The sequence below is a fragment of the Lathyrus oleraceus genome, chromosome 6 (genome assembly GCF_024323335.1).
Source record: "Lathyrus oleraceus cultivar Zhongwan6 chromosome 6, CAAS_Psat_ZW6_1.0, whole genome shotgun sequence".
In the NCBI taxonomy this organism is placed as follows: Eukaryota; Viridiplantae; Streptophyta; class Magnoliopsida; order Fabales; family Fabaceae; genus Lathyrus; species Lathyrus oleraceus.
Window position 1 is genome coordinate 468226509 of NC_066584.1, and position 14037 is coordinate 468240545.

General features: G+C 41.4%; 2 pseudogenes; both read right to left on the reverse strand.

Moving 5' to 3' along the window:
- Nucleotides 1-239: 239 nt before the first annotated feature.
- Nucleotides 240-1406, reverse strand: LOC127096288 (formin-like protein 13; annotated as a pseudogene).
- Nucleotides 1407-4732: 3326 nt separating this feature from the next.
- On the reverse strand, nt 4733-13408 carry LOC127096289 (uncharacterized; annotated as a pseudogene).
- Nucleotides 13409-14037: the final 629 nt, after the last annotated feature.

Genomic DNA, 14037 nt, shown 5'->3' on the forward strand with positions numbered 1-14037 from the left:
GGAAGAGAAACATGTTTTCGGTCAAGTGGTATAACAGGACCATTTTTATCATTTTCCTCTAGATGAGCAAACTGCTTTCTGAATTGATCCACGGTATTTGGATAGAGAAAACTAATTCTTTCTGTTCCATTGATGTAGTCTTTCAAAAGTTGAGGATGATACTCTAGAATCTCACGGAAGATTAGCTCTCGGATTTCTTCCTTTGTCACTCTTCGTCTTTCAAATTCAAACTCCATTTTAGTGATAGGCTGGCAGGACGGTTAAATTCCCACGACTATCAAAGCTAGCTTCCTCTAATAATTACTCATTTGACATTGCCAGTCCGGATTGCTTTAGGTAATATCCTCTCTGATTCACATTTCTTTTTCTCACTTTCTGCTGTTTTCTTCATTTCAAGCTCTAGCTGTTTGCAGTTTTCTTCGTGGGCTTTGTTGAACATTTGAGTGAAGTTGAGCAAAGTTGTGACAACTTGTTCGAATAGACAGCGGGATGGATCTTCGCCAAAATAAAGAATTAATGCGTCCACGTTCCTGCCCACCCATGAATATAGTGAAGCCAATGAGCGGACTTCAGCTTCAGCAGAACAGAGGAAGTCTTTCAATTTCTTGCGGAACTTTTCTGATATAGGACCATCATTTTCAGAAGTGGATAATTCCTGTACAATTTTCTCTAATCCTTTGTTTATAGTTTGCATCTCCTCTGCCAGGAACTTCAATTGGATCTTTGCCACTGGCTCTAGATTAGCAAGATCCTTAGAGAAGTCTAAAACTTCAGGCAATTTGTCATCTAACACCTTACAAAGATAATGCATGAGAGTCATTTTGTTGTTCCGTGCACGTGTCTCAGTCAGTTTAAGAAGGCTATCTAATCTGAATCCAATGGCAGAACCCCTGGCAGTTCCTTGGTTCAAAGCATTTCCTAGAGTAAGTATTGTTTGCATAATTCTCTTTAATTTGACAGAACTCTTGATCTCTTCTGAAGCAGCATTCACAGCATTCAAGCTATTCTTAAGATCGGAAACTTGAGAATGGAACTGAATCTTGAATGAAAATACTCTGAGCTTAGATTCTACCCGTGGTACTTTCATTAACTCCATGAAGAACTGTTCATATTTCCCTAACTTCCCCTTTATAACTCTTGATTATTTCTATCTCCTCTTTTGCAGGACAAAACTTTATGAGGTTCTCAACCTGATCAACGTCAAGCGACTCTTCCAGTGCTAGCACTGAACTCATTAAATCCTGCAATGGCACCTTCACTTTTGAAAGCATGATTTCACAATTACATGCCCGCCTATGCTCAATCAGTTGCACTTTCTCAGATTTAGGCCTAACCGAGCTTTGGACATTTGACTTCTTGGCAAGGCCTGAACTCGGGGCTGCTGTTTTTGTATGTTTTTTCGTCATGAAAGTTTTGTAGGTGGTTTTGAGTCAACAGACGGCTTTGTCTCCACTGGGGTGTCCTTAATTTTGTAACAATTTTGTACCTTTTCAAACTCCCCTTGAGTAACAAACCTTCTTAGCCTTTAACCTAATGCCCTTTTGAAATTTTGATTTTGAGGAATGTTGTGCTTTGGATGGTGGGTTATTTGGGAATTCTTATGGGATGGGAATTGGGATCTGATGTGAATTATGGTTATACCTTGGTTGTAATTTTTGGATGAAATTTGGGAATTGGTTGTAATGTAGGGGTTAGTTGTAGGATATGGATGTAATGCATTGTTATGCTTAAATGTTAAATGAAAATGTATGTATGAAAATGAGTTTAGAAATGTTTGAAAGTTAAATATTATTGAATGTTATGAAATGAGTATGTACTATTTTGATTTGAAATGCACTATGGACGGGAACTGGATCATGTTTGGTTATAAAAAATGGATACGGATTTTGGAAATAATCTGAGACTAATCAAAATGTCAATTTAAAATAAAAAAAAACCAAATAAAACCAATTAAAATCAAATTAATCTATAATTTGTTAAAATTACTTTGATATCAACCCTAACATTTATTTGGAAATTAAAATCAATTAGAGTTTGAATCATTAGTAAAACACATTTAAGATTAACTTGAAATTTGGAATTAGATTTACTTTGAAATTAAATTAAAATTGAAAATTAAAATCAAATAACTAAGATCCATTTTGTAATCACAAAGCACCATGATCAAAAAGCTAAATAATAACCAATGTCTATCACAAAATATGGATTTGGGAATGAATGTATGCAAATGAACTTTAGGCCAAGTGCCAAATAAAAATGAAAAAAATGAAAAACATTCAGGACCAAAATCGGGGTATGACAGTTGCCCCTATTTAAGTATCTTCAACTAGAGAATATGAAGCAGGACACTCTTCATATGATCATAGTGGGAGATGGTTAAATACTAAGAAGACCCGGATTTTGATCCTGAATCCCTATGACATGATGTGATATGATATGATATGATATGATATGCATGGATGCAGGATTCTCTTTTTTTTTATTTTCTTCCCTGCTAGGGATATGGTGGACCCTTGACAGGAGATGCTACTAGACAGACCAAGTTGTGGGGAATGCTGATGGTCCACAGGGAGAAAGACAAATGGTAAAAAAACAAGTTTAATGGGGAAGACAGTCCTGCTGGAGAATCAGACACACACTGGGGAGTAATCAAAGTGAAAGTTGATAAACAACGTTCAGAGTACAAGAGATTTCGGTAGTAAGTTCACATATGACTTACTAGACCCGAATAAGAAAGATAATGTCAACCGGTTCAGACACAACAAACAGGTTCATGTATGACCTGACAATGCTGGGGAATAATCATGGAGAATAACTCTTCAGAACAGGTTCATATATGACCTGACACCGGAATAAAGCTCAACAACAGGTTCATATATGACCTGAATAGTATTGAACAAACATAGGGAAAAAATCTTCAGAACAGGTTCATGGGACCTGACACCGGAATAAAGCTCAACAACAGGTTCATATATGACCTGAATAGTATTGAACAAACAGAGAAAGAATCTTCAGAACAGGTTCAAGTATGACCTGACACCGGAATAAAGCTCAACAACAGGTTCATATATGACCTGGATAGTATTGAACAAACAGAGAAAGAATCTTCAGAACAGGTTCAAGTATGACCTGACACCGGAATAAAGCTCAACAACAGGTTCATACATGACCTGAATAGTATTGAACAAACAGAGAAAGAATCTTCAGAACAGGTTCAAGTATGACCTGACACCGGAATAAAGCTCAACAACAGGTTCATATATGACCTGAATGGTATTGAACAAACAGAGAAAGAATCTTCAGAACAGGTTCAAGTATGACCTGACACCGGAATAAAGCTCAACAACAGGTTCATATATGACCTGAATGGTATTGAACAAAAATTGGAAAAACTCTTCAGAGCAGGTTCAAGTATGACCTGACCCCGGAATAAAAGCTCAACAACAGGTTCATATATGACCTGAATAGTATTGAACAAAAATTGGAAAAACTCTTCAGAGCAGGTTCAAGTATGACCTGACCCCGGAATAAAAGCTCAACAACAGGTTCATATATGACCTGAATAGGATTGAACAAACAGAGAAAAAAAATCTTCAGAACAGGTTCAGATATGACCTGACACTGGAATAGCAACAGTTGGACTTTGACCGTACGCAATGGACTACAACCAGCTTTTAACGGATTTTGCCAACAATAATTGGACTTGAAAATGACTGCAAAAACCAGATGTTGGTTTAAAGATACCAAAGACAAACCGGAATTAGAGGTCCAAAGACATAAGATCAACAGCAAGACCTAGGTCAATGCACAATGAGCACGAAGTACATCCCGGCTATGCATGATTTGAAATTTTGCATGATATATGAATGATCATGATTATGTTGACACTTGGCAGACTGGGTGTTTGTAGGGATTGTTTATAGAGGTTCTGATTCCTCAACACCAATAACTCATACCCGTACAATTAACAGGCGCATCCAGAGGAAAAACTATCATGATTGATAGTTATAAATAACCAAAGGTCCATCCTTCTAGAGGATTAATGAGTTATATTCCATGGGGACTTTTGTTGATGATCCTGGAGTATTTATGCAAACTTTGAGCCTTTCGGGGGAACAAATGATTTTCCTTTGATTTTCACATATATCAAAGTAATTTTGTTCTAAATTTCAAATTCTTTTCAAGTTTCAAAACTTCATTATTAACAAATAAATGACATCTTGCATAACAAAGAAAAGCATAGATGAACACAACTAACAATGATTGGGAAAAACTTGTATTTTATTCAAGAATGGTAGCACACAAATGGCGTAGCTCCATAGAGTGTTACAATTTTTTTGAAAATGGCAATAAGGAAAGGTTTACATTGAATTCAGTGACCACTAACATCCTTAATAGATATGATCCCCCAAAAACTTTGCTCCTAAGGGGAGTGACTGGATTAATCTTCTACCTCAAATTCTTCGGTATTAATCAGTAACAACTGATGCAGTTTATGCCTTTATGCCCCTAACTTTTGCCTGGATCGCCCTTTCGGGTTTTCAATCCACCGGGGCGCTCTTTTTTGCCTAAGCCGCCTTTTCAGGTTTTCAACTTAGCGAGCTACCATTTTTATTCATCCCTAACTTTTGCCTGAACCGCCCTTTCGGGTTTTCAGTCCACCGGGATACCCTTTTTTGCCTAAATCGCCCTTTCAGGTTTTCGATTTAGCGGGTTTTTATGAGGCATAGTATTTTTTAACTGCATCAGAGTTCACAGGGTGTGAGAGCTCTTCATCATCCATAGTTGTGAGAATCAAGGCACCTCCGGAGAAAGCTTTCTTCACAACATATGGGCCTTCATAATTGGGAGTCCACTTCCCACGTGAATCCTTGTGTATTGGCAAGATCTTCTTAAGCACGAGGTCTCCTTCTCTGAATTCCCGAACACGTACTTTCTTGTCAAAAGCCCTTTTAAGCCGTTTTTGGTATAATTGTCCATGGCACAAAGAAGTCAATCGTTTCTCATCTATGAGGTTCAACTGATCAAATCTATTTTGAATCCACTCAGCCTCTTCTAGCTTGGTCTCCATCAAGATTCTCATTGAAGGTATCTCTACTTCAATTGGGAGAACTGCTTCCATCCCATATACCAAATAGAACGGGGTTGCCCCTGTTGAAGTGCGGACGGAAGTCTGGTATCCATGCAGTGCAAAGGGTAACATTTCGTGCCAATCCTTATAGGTTTTTACCATTTTTCTGCAGGATCTTCTTGATGTTTTTATTAGCGGCTTCAACAGCGCCATTCATCTTTGGACGATATGGTGAAGAGTTATGGTGCTCAATCTTGAAGCTCTCGCATAATTCTTTCATGGTCTTATTGTTCAGATTAGTCCCATTATCTGTGATGATCCGACTTGGAATTCTATAACGGCAAATGATCTCCTTCTTGAGAAACCGTGCAACCACTTGCTTTGTCACATTAGCATAAGAGGCGGCTTCTACCCATTTGGTAAAGTAATCAATGGCAACCAGGATGAAGCGGTGACCATTGGAAGCTTTAGGCTCGATGGCGCCAATCATGTCGATGCCCCACATTGAGAAGGGCCAAGGTGACGTCAAAACATTGAGTAGGGTCGGAGGCACGTGTACCTTGTCGGCATAGATTTGGCATTTATGACATTTTCTAGCATAATTGAAGCAGTCGGATTCCATGGTCAACCAGTAATAACCAGCTCTCAAAATCTTCTTGGCCATGGCATGTCCATTGGCATGAGTCCCAAAGGATCCTTCATGAATCTCCTTGATCAACATGTCCGCTTCACGTCCATCCACGCATCTGAGCAGAATCATGTCGTGATTTCTCTTGTACAACACACCATTGCTCAAGAAGAATTTGGATGCTAACCTCCTCAATGTTTTCTTGTCAAGGGTTGTGGCATCTGTTGGATATTCTTGATTTTGCAAAAAGCATTTGATGTCATGAAACCAGGGTTTACCATCGGCTTCCTCTTCAACTGACTGGCAGTAGGCAGGCTCGACTTTCCGCTCGATCTGGATGAGAGGTGCTTCATTATGGAATCTAACTTGGTACATGGAAGCCAACATAGCCAAAGCATCAGCAATTTGATTCTCAGTTCTCGGGATATGACGGAAAGTGATTTCGTCAAAGTATTTTATTAGTTCCATGACATAGGCACGATATGGGATCAACTTGGTATCATGGGTTTCCCATTCGCCCTTGACTTGGTATATGACCAAGGCTGAGTCTCCACATACTTCAAGGATTTTGATTCGGAGATCAATGGCTGCTTCGATGCCTAGGATGCACGCCTCATATTCTGCTATATTGTTCGTGAAATCAAAACACAACCTTGTTGTGAAAGGAGTGTATCCACCATTTGGATTCAACAGGACAACTCCTACGCCATGCCCCATGTAATTGGAGGAACCATCAAACATGAGCTTCCACCGAGATCCGGGTTCAGGTCCTTCATCAAGTCTTGGGATTTCACAATCTTTTACTACCATAATGTCTTCATCAGGGAAGTCAAACTTCAACGACTGGTAATCTTCAACGGGCTGGTTTGCCAAGTAATCGGACAACACACTTCCTTTGATGGCTTTCTGAGACACACATTGGATGTCATACTCAGATAGTAACATCTGCCAACGGGCGAGTCTTCCTGTCAAAGCAGGCTTTTCGAATATGTACTTTATTGGATCCATTTTTGAGATCAACAAAGTAGTGTGGCAAATCATGTATTGTCTTAGACGACGAGCGGCCCATGCTAAAGCACAACAAGTTTTCTCCAAGAGTGAGTATCGGGATTCACAATCGGTAAATCTCTTACTTAGATAATAGATGGCATGCTCCTTTCGACCGGTTTCGTCATGTTGTCCCAGCACACATCCCATTGACTTTTCAAGCACAGTTAAGTACATAAAAAGTGGTCTCCCCTGAACAGGTGGAACTAGAATAGGGGGCTCTTGCAGGTACTGTCCGATTCTCTCAAAAGCCATTTGGCAGTCAGAATTCCATTCAACTGCTTGATCTTTTCTGAGCAACTTGAATATAGGTTCACACGTAGCAGTCATGTGAGATATAAACCTAGAGATGTAGTTCAAACGTCCCAGGAATCCTCTAACTTCTTTCTCTGTACGCGGAGCAGGCATTTCTTGTATTGCCCTAACCTTGTCTGGATCTACCTCAATTCCTCGTTGACTAACAATGAAACCAAGCAACTTTCCAGATCGGACACCAAAGGTACATTTAGCAGGATTCAGTCGTAGTCGAAATTTCCGAAGACGCTCAAATAGCTTTTGCAAGTGGTCTATGTGATCCTCTTCACTTTGAGATTTTGCAATCATATCATCCACATAAACCTCAATTTCCTTATGCATCATATCATGGAAAAGGGTGACCATTGCTCTTTGGTAAGTTGCCCCAGCATTTTTGAGACCGAATGGCATTACCTTCTAGCAAAATGTTCCCCAAGGGGTGATGAATGTGGTCTTTTCCATGTCTTCTGGATCCATCTTGATTTGATTATAACCCGAGAATCCGTCCATAAAGGAGAAGACTGCGAACTTAGCAGTGTTGTCTACCAGAGTGTCGATATGTGGCAGGGGGAAATCGTCCTTTGGACTAGCTTTGTTTAGATCCCTGTAATCAACACACATCCTGACCTTGCCATCCTTTTTGGGTACTGGCACAATGTTGGCTACCCATTGAGGGTACTTTGCAACTGCTAGAAAACCGGCATCAAATTGACGTTTCACCTCGTCACAAATCTTTAGAGCCATGTCGGGTCTTGCTCTTCGGAGCTTCTGCTTCACTGGCGGACAATCTGGCTGTAGTGGTAACTTGTGGACAACAATGTCAGTATCTAAACCTGGCATATCCTGATACGACCAAGCAAATACATCTACATATTCATGTAGCAACTTGATCAATCTTTCTTTGATGCTTGCCTCAAGTGTAGTCCCAACTTTGACCTCTTTCTTGTCTTCCTCGGTGCCAAGGTTGATTGTTTCCACTGGTTCTTGATGTGGCTGAAGGGCCTTTGACTCGCGCTCGAGCATCCTTTCCAGTTCTTCTGGGAAATCACAATCTTCCTCACTATCCTCTTCCGCTTGGTAGATGGGGAGTTCAAAATTATAGGAAGTAGCGGGGTCATCGAATTCAACTGGTTTATTGATTATTCTGCATGTTTTTTAATGATGGTTTTTTTTAGAAAAATGGAAATAAAATGCAAAAAAAAAGTAAAAAAATATTTTTGTAGTTTTTGAAAGGATTGCCATTTTAAGAAAAACAACAGATAAATGAACGACAAGAATTTGAACAAAATGCTATTTATTTGTCATAATGATTTTTTTTGAAATTCAAAAGGGGCCCTACAAATGATCCATTAGCCTTGGGCAGAGCTAAGGATTTTCAAAAACACAAAGGAAAACAACAATTACTTGACACAGGAAAAACTTCTGGAATCTCAACCGCTTCCCAATTTGTTAGGGCTGCTTCACACCGGTATATTAGATTTGATGTTTCTCCATCTTCAGTGTCATCTTCCACTGCACCAACTTGATCTCCATGGATAAATCCTTTGCTCAGGAAAACTTCTTGTATGCTCCGCACACGGTCCTTTGCAGGGACCAGGGCTCCTCCATTAGCAGAAGGCTCGTACCCCAAACCAAAACGGTCATTTTTCTCATTGACGTTGATGACTTGCCCCCAACCTGCAGGGCCTCCACTTTCAACTGCTGATTTTGCACTCTTCAAAGAGGCGAATGACAAGCTAGTTTTCTCAATAGGATCCTTAACCTCTTCAAGTGTGGCATTGGATATTTCAAGGGCTTGAAAAGAGGTTTCTAAGGCATCCTCATCAGCCTCAATATAACGGAAAGAGGAGAGTTGACTGATGATAAAATCCTCTTCACCTGAGACAATAACGAGCTTGTTATCGACAACGAACTTCATCTTTTGATGTAGAGTAGAAGTTACTGCCCCAGCGGCATGTATCCATGGGCGTCCCAAAAGGCAGCTATAAGCTGGATTTATGTCCATGACTTGGAAATTGATGGGGAATACATGCGGTCCAATCTGTATCGGTAACTCTACCTCCCCAACTACTGTCCTTCGTGAACCATCAAAAGCTTTCACCACAAGCGCACTAGGTTTCAACTCCGAACCTTGGTAAGACAATTTAGCAAGTGCCCTCTTTGGTAGAACATTGAGGGACGATCCAGTGTCAACTAAAACTCTAGCCAGAGCATCTTCTTGGCACTTTATGGATACATGCAGAGCGCGGTTGTAATTCTTCCCCTCTTTGGGCAGCTCTTCATTACTGAAGCTTAGAGTGTTGCAGGCCGTGATATTGGCGACCACTCCATCGAATTGGCCGAACGTTATATCTTGGGTAACATGAGCCTGAGCAAGCACTTTCAGCAGAGCCTCCCTATGAGCTTCAGAATTCAGAAGCAAAGACAAGATAGATATTTTTGATGGTGTTTGATGCAACTGATCAACTATCTTGTAGTCAGATTTCTTTATTATCCTTAGGAACTCACTTGCTTCATCTGTTTGCACAGCCGGCTGTGCCCCTCCCTGTTCTGGGGTAGGATTTACATTTGCAGCTCCCCTTGTTGGCTCTTGAGGGTTCACATTAAAATTGGAAGTATAAATCCGACCACTACGGGTCATCCTGCTTGTCCCTGCGATATTGGTGATGTCGGTGTCAACATTCTCCAAAACTTCCTTACTTTCAGCAATTTTGGGCTTTCCATCTACCACTCCATCCACCACTGTTATGTCGTACTTCCAGGGTACCGCCTTGGTGCTCTCAAAAGGAAATGGGGTAGGCATGCAAACTACCACGGGTGACGGATGAACAACGTCTCTCCTGTGATAAGTCACCTCAAATGGTTCTGGTATGTTAAAAACAGGTTCAATGACCGAAACTTCCTCATTTATTGTTGGACCAGAAATTTGTAAAACACCTTGATTCATCAAATTCTGAATGTCATTTCGTACCACTTTACATCCTTTTAGCTGAATGGCACATTCCTCACAACTATCGTGACATGCGTCAATCAATCTAGCCCTCCCCAATCCTACATGAAGCGCTAGCAACGGAGTTTTAACATCTTCCACGTTTTTGATTACATACACATCAGAAGCATCTTCGACGGCATTAACATCACCATGTGCTGGCAAAGGGTTATTCTTGACATTGGGTCCGACGTCTCGAAATGAAAGAATCTTCTTCTCAACCAGGTCTCATACAATATGCTTTAAAGCATAACATCCTTCTAAATCATGTCCAGGGGCATCCCCATGGAAAGGACAATGGGCATCTGGATTGTACCACGGAGGCAAAGGATTTGGTGGAGGACCCAAAGATCTGGGAGTCACTAACCCTTTTCTATAGCAATGATGGGTACAATTCAGTGTATGTCATAGGGATTGAAGCAAACGGAAGTCTACTTCTCTGTACCCTATTTTGATTTTGAGGATTTTGTGGACGAGGAGCCTGTGCCCTCGGTTGTTGATAAGCAGGTGGCGCTGGTGCCTGCTGGTATATTGGCGCTTGTTGAGCGGGTGGATAAACATGAGCTTGTGGTTGGTTAAAATTTGGTGTGACTGCTGCCACATATGGTTGTTGAACATATTGTACTGGATAAATCGGTTGTTATTGAGCGAATTGGTGTTGCTTCTTCCATGAATGACTCCTCCTTTGACTGGTTGACACTGCATTCGTATCACCCTCCTTCTTTCTTTGAAACCCTCCAGAAAACTTTTTGGCATTACTACCAGATGTTTCAGAGGTAGTCACCATCTTTCCATTCTTCAGTCCCAACTCGACCTTTATGCCCACGACGACCAGATCAGAGAAGCTCGCAGATATGCTACTCACCATTCTTTCATAGAACACAGGTTTGACTATATCCATGAACCAATCTGCTAACTCCTTCTCAGCCAGAGGTGGTTCGACTTGCGAGGCCACTTCCCTCCATCGTTGTGCGTATTCCTTAAAAGACTCCTTATCTTTTTGGGACATGCTGAGCAGTTGTCTCCTATCTGGGGCTATATCCATATTATACTTGTAATGTTGGATGAAGGCATCAGACAAGTCCTGGAAACAATGAATCCTGCTTTGATCAAGGCTTAAGTACCACTTGGAGGGAGCACCCCTCAAGCTGTCCTGGAAGCAATGTATCATAAGATTGTCATCCTCTACATGTGCAGCCATTTTCCGATAGTACATAATAAGGTGACTCTTAGAACACGAGTGGCCCTCATACTTATCGAAATCTGGGGTCTTGAACTTCGCAGGAATCACAAGACCTGATACCAAGCACATCTCCTTAGCAGTAGCACCAAAAACTTGATCGCCTTCCATAGCCCTCAATCTCTTCTCAAGCAGCTGGTAATTCTCCTTCATCCCTCTTAGGTCTTCCTGCCTTTCCTCATCTTCATCTGAAAAGTCTGGAGCATGTTGTTGATCCTCAAAGTAAGGTTGCACATGCGCACGAACGAGAGGAGGTGCGAACGTGTGGACCACAGGATGATTTTCATTGATGGTCGGTAGAGGAGTCGTCTGCTGAGCGGATGGTGCAAAACCAGGGGTGCCTTCAACTGTAGGAGTGAAACCGGGAGGTAAACCATAGGTGGGCCAGGTTGTTGGTACCGTCCTCGCAGGTTGGGGTTCAATCGATGGACCGGCGATTTCTGAAACAACCGTTGTTTGGGTATCTAACTTTGCCCTGATGACCTGTAATATTTCCATGACCTGACCCATGTTTCCGCGCAGGTCTTCGAGCTCTGAGCTCACTCGCTCCAATTCATGCTCTTGATCTGCCATTCTTTGACGAACTCTGGCACGAGTATTATATTGGTGTTGAAAATTCAGCGTGAAACTGGAGGAAGAAAGGACAGAATGAGACTCTGTTTTGAAAAATGCATGAATGCATGTATGGATGCATTTTGTTTGCAAAACTCTTGGTTAGTTTCAATCATTCATTTCAAAAATGTCACAACACTTGTTCGCAAATATTTAAAATAATAAGGAAATGAAACACAATAAAATGAATCTCAAAAAGCGATTTTTCATTAATCTCATATCAAAGTTCAAATACAAACAACGTGCTCATGACTTATGGGCTTTCCGAACCGTAGCAAGGTCGGTAGTTAACCCTTCTAACATTACCTTACAAAACTTAATGAAATTAAAGACTTGATGCGGGGTGTTCTCTGGACACATGCACCAATCAGCTTCTTGCAGCTTCTCAGGTAGCTCACGCATGATGGAACTCGCAAATCCGGACAGCTTCAAAAATTTGCCCTTCCACTCAGTGTAGAGCCCTTGGAGATCTTGGATAATGCGCACGTCTTCAGCCTTGGTCACCTCTATATCCCTATAGAGGTTTCTCCAATATCTGCATTCACCTAGCAACACCATATAGGCAGCATCCTGATCCCCACCTTCAAGTGCCTGGATTCTAGCATCGGCTCGATCCAAATGATGTTTCAACCGTGTGCAAACTCTTTCTGACTCTTCAGTCTTCAGCTTCTCACGTTCCAAAGTATCCTTGTATTTCTGAATGGTATTCTCCAATTCACGAGTACTAATCTCAGAAATCAACTGTGCTTCCCTTTTCATCTCAAGGGTCAGCTCTAGAGTCTTGTTGAGTTTTTGAATCCAGAGTAAAGCTCTATCCAACTCCTCTTCCTTTGATTTGAACACAGATTTAGTGCTAAAGAGCGCTTGTCCAAACTTTTCTCTCCTTGCTTCAGACTCTCTAGCCCTTTTGTTGGAGACTTCCAGCTCTTTGTCCTTCTTTTGTTGATCGTCTTTCAAGTTCCCATTCTCTATCGAGACTCGGCCAAGCTTGATTCTCAAATCAGCATTTTCCAACTCCAACTCCTTGATACGGGCATTGAGCTTCTCTACATCTTCAGGTAATATGGGTTCTGGCTCAGGAACCAATGGATAGATAGAAGGATCAAATGGATAAGGGAGTTTAATCATCTGAACCCTTTCTCTAACCCAACAAGTGTAAGACTCTTGGGCAATGACATTTCTCTTACCCAACTCCTTACCTTTTCTGATAACTGCTCGCCAAGACCTCTTGATCTTTTTCACCATGGGATGATCCGCTTTAACACTATATAAGATGAAAGGCTCTAGAGCTTCAGCTTTTGGAGGGCCATTCATAGGGTACCCATGCTGCCTCAGAGATAGCACAGGGTTATAATTGATGTAACCCTTGGTTCCTATCAAAAGCACATTGGGAAAGTCTCCAATGCTGACAATCACATTCTCGGTTTCCCAATCCCTGATATACCACTTAACATGACTGGAAGTGAGGGAAGCTAACTTCTGGAAGGGCTTGAGTTCCTTTGAGACAAAAGGACCTTCTTCGGGCATGTGGGATCTAAACCAGGCGTGCAACAACTGCGCACAACATAAGACGATTCCTCCCTTCTTCTCATGACGATCATGGAGAGTGTAGTAGAGATCTGCCAAAAGGAATGGTACAGGGTTACCAGAGAGGAAAATTCTCACCGCCAGGTGGTCCACAAAATGGTCAATATTTGGGAAGAGAACTATCCCATATATCAACACGGCTAACACAGCATAAAAGGCTTCCCAATTCCCTTCTTTTTCCATCTTCTTGGCCTGATCTTCCAAGAACTTCCTAGAAAAACCACTGAAAGGTCCTTTCACATCCCAATTATCCACGGCTTCAGAAACTTTCAGACCCAAAGCTGAAGCTATTCTCTTGGGAGGAATATCTTCATCAAGCTTAGGAAATGGATTGTGATCCTTCAAATTCCGGCCTATGATCCTCTCAACCTCCTCCAAGGTAGGAGCCAACTAGAAGTCAGAAAATGTGAAACAACGTAGAGGTGGATCATAGAACTGAGCAATAGTCACTGCGGTCATCATGTCCATATTCTCATTTAGGATGTCCAGAATTTTTCCATAGTTTTGTACGAAGCCGTTGAGTTTGAGGGGTGTTACTTTGGCACTCAACTTCTGCAGGCTGGTAAGGT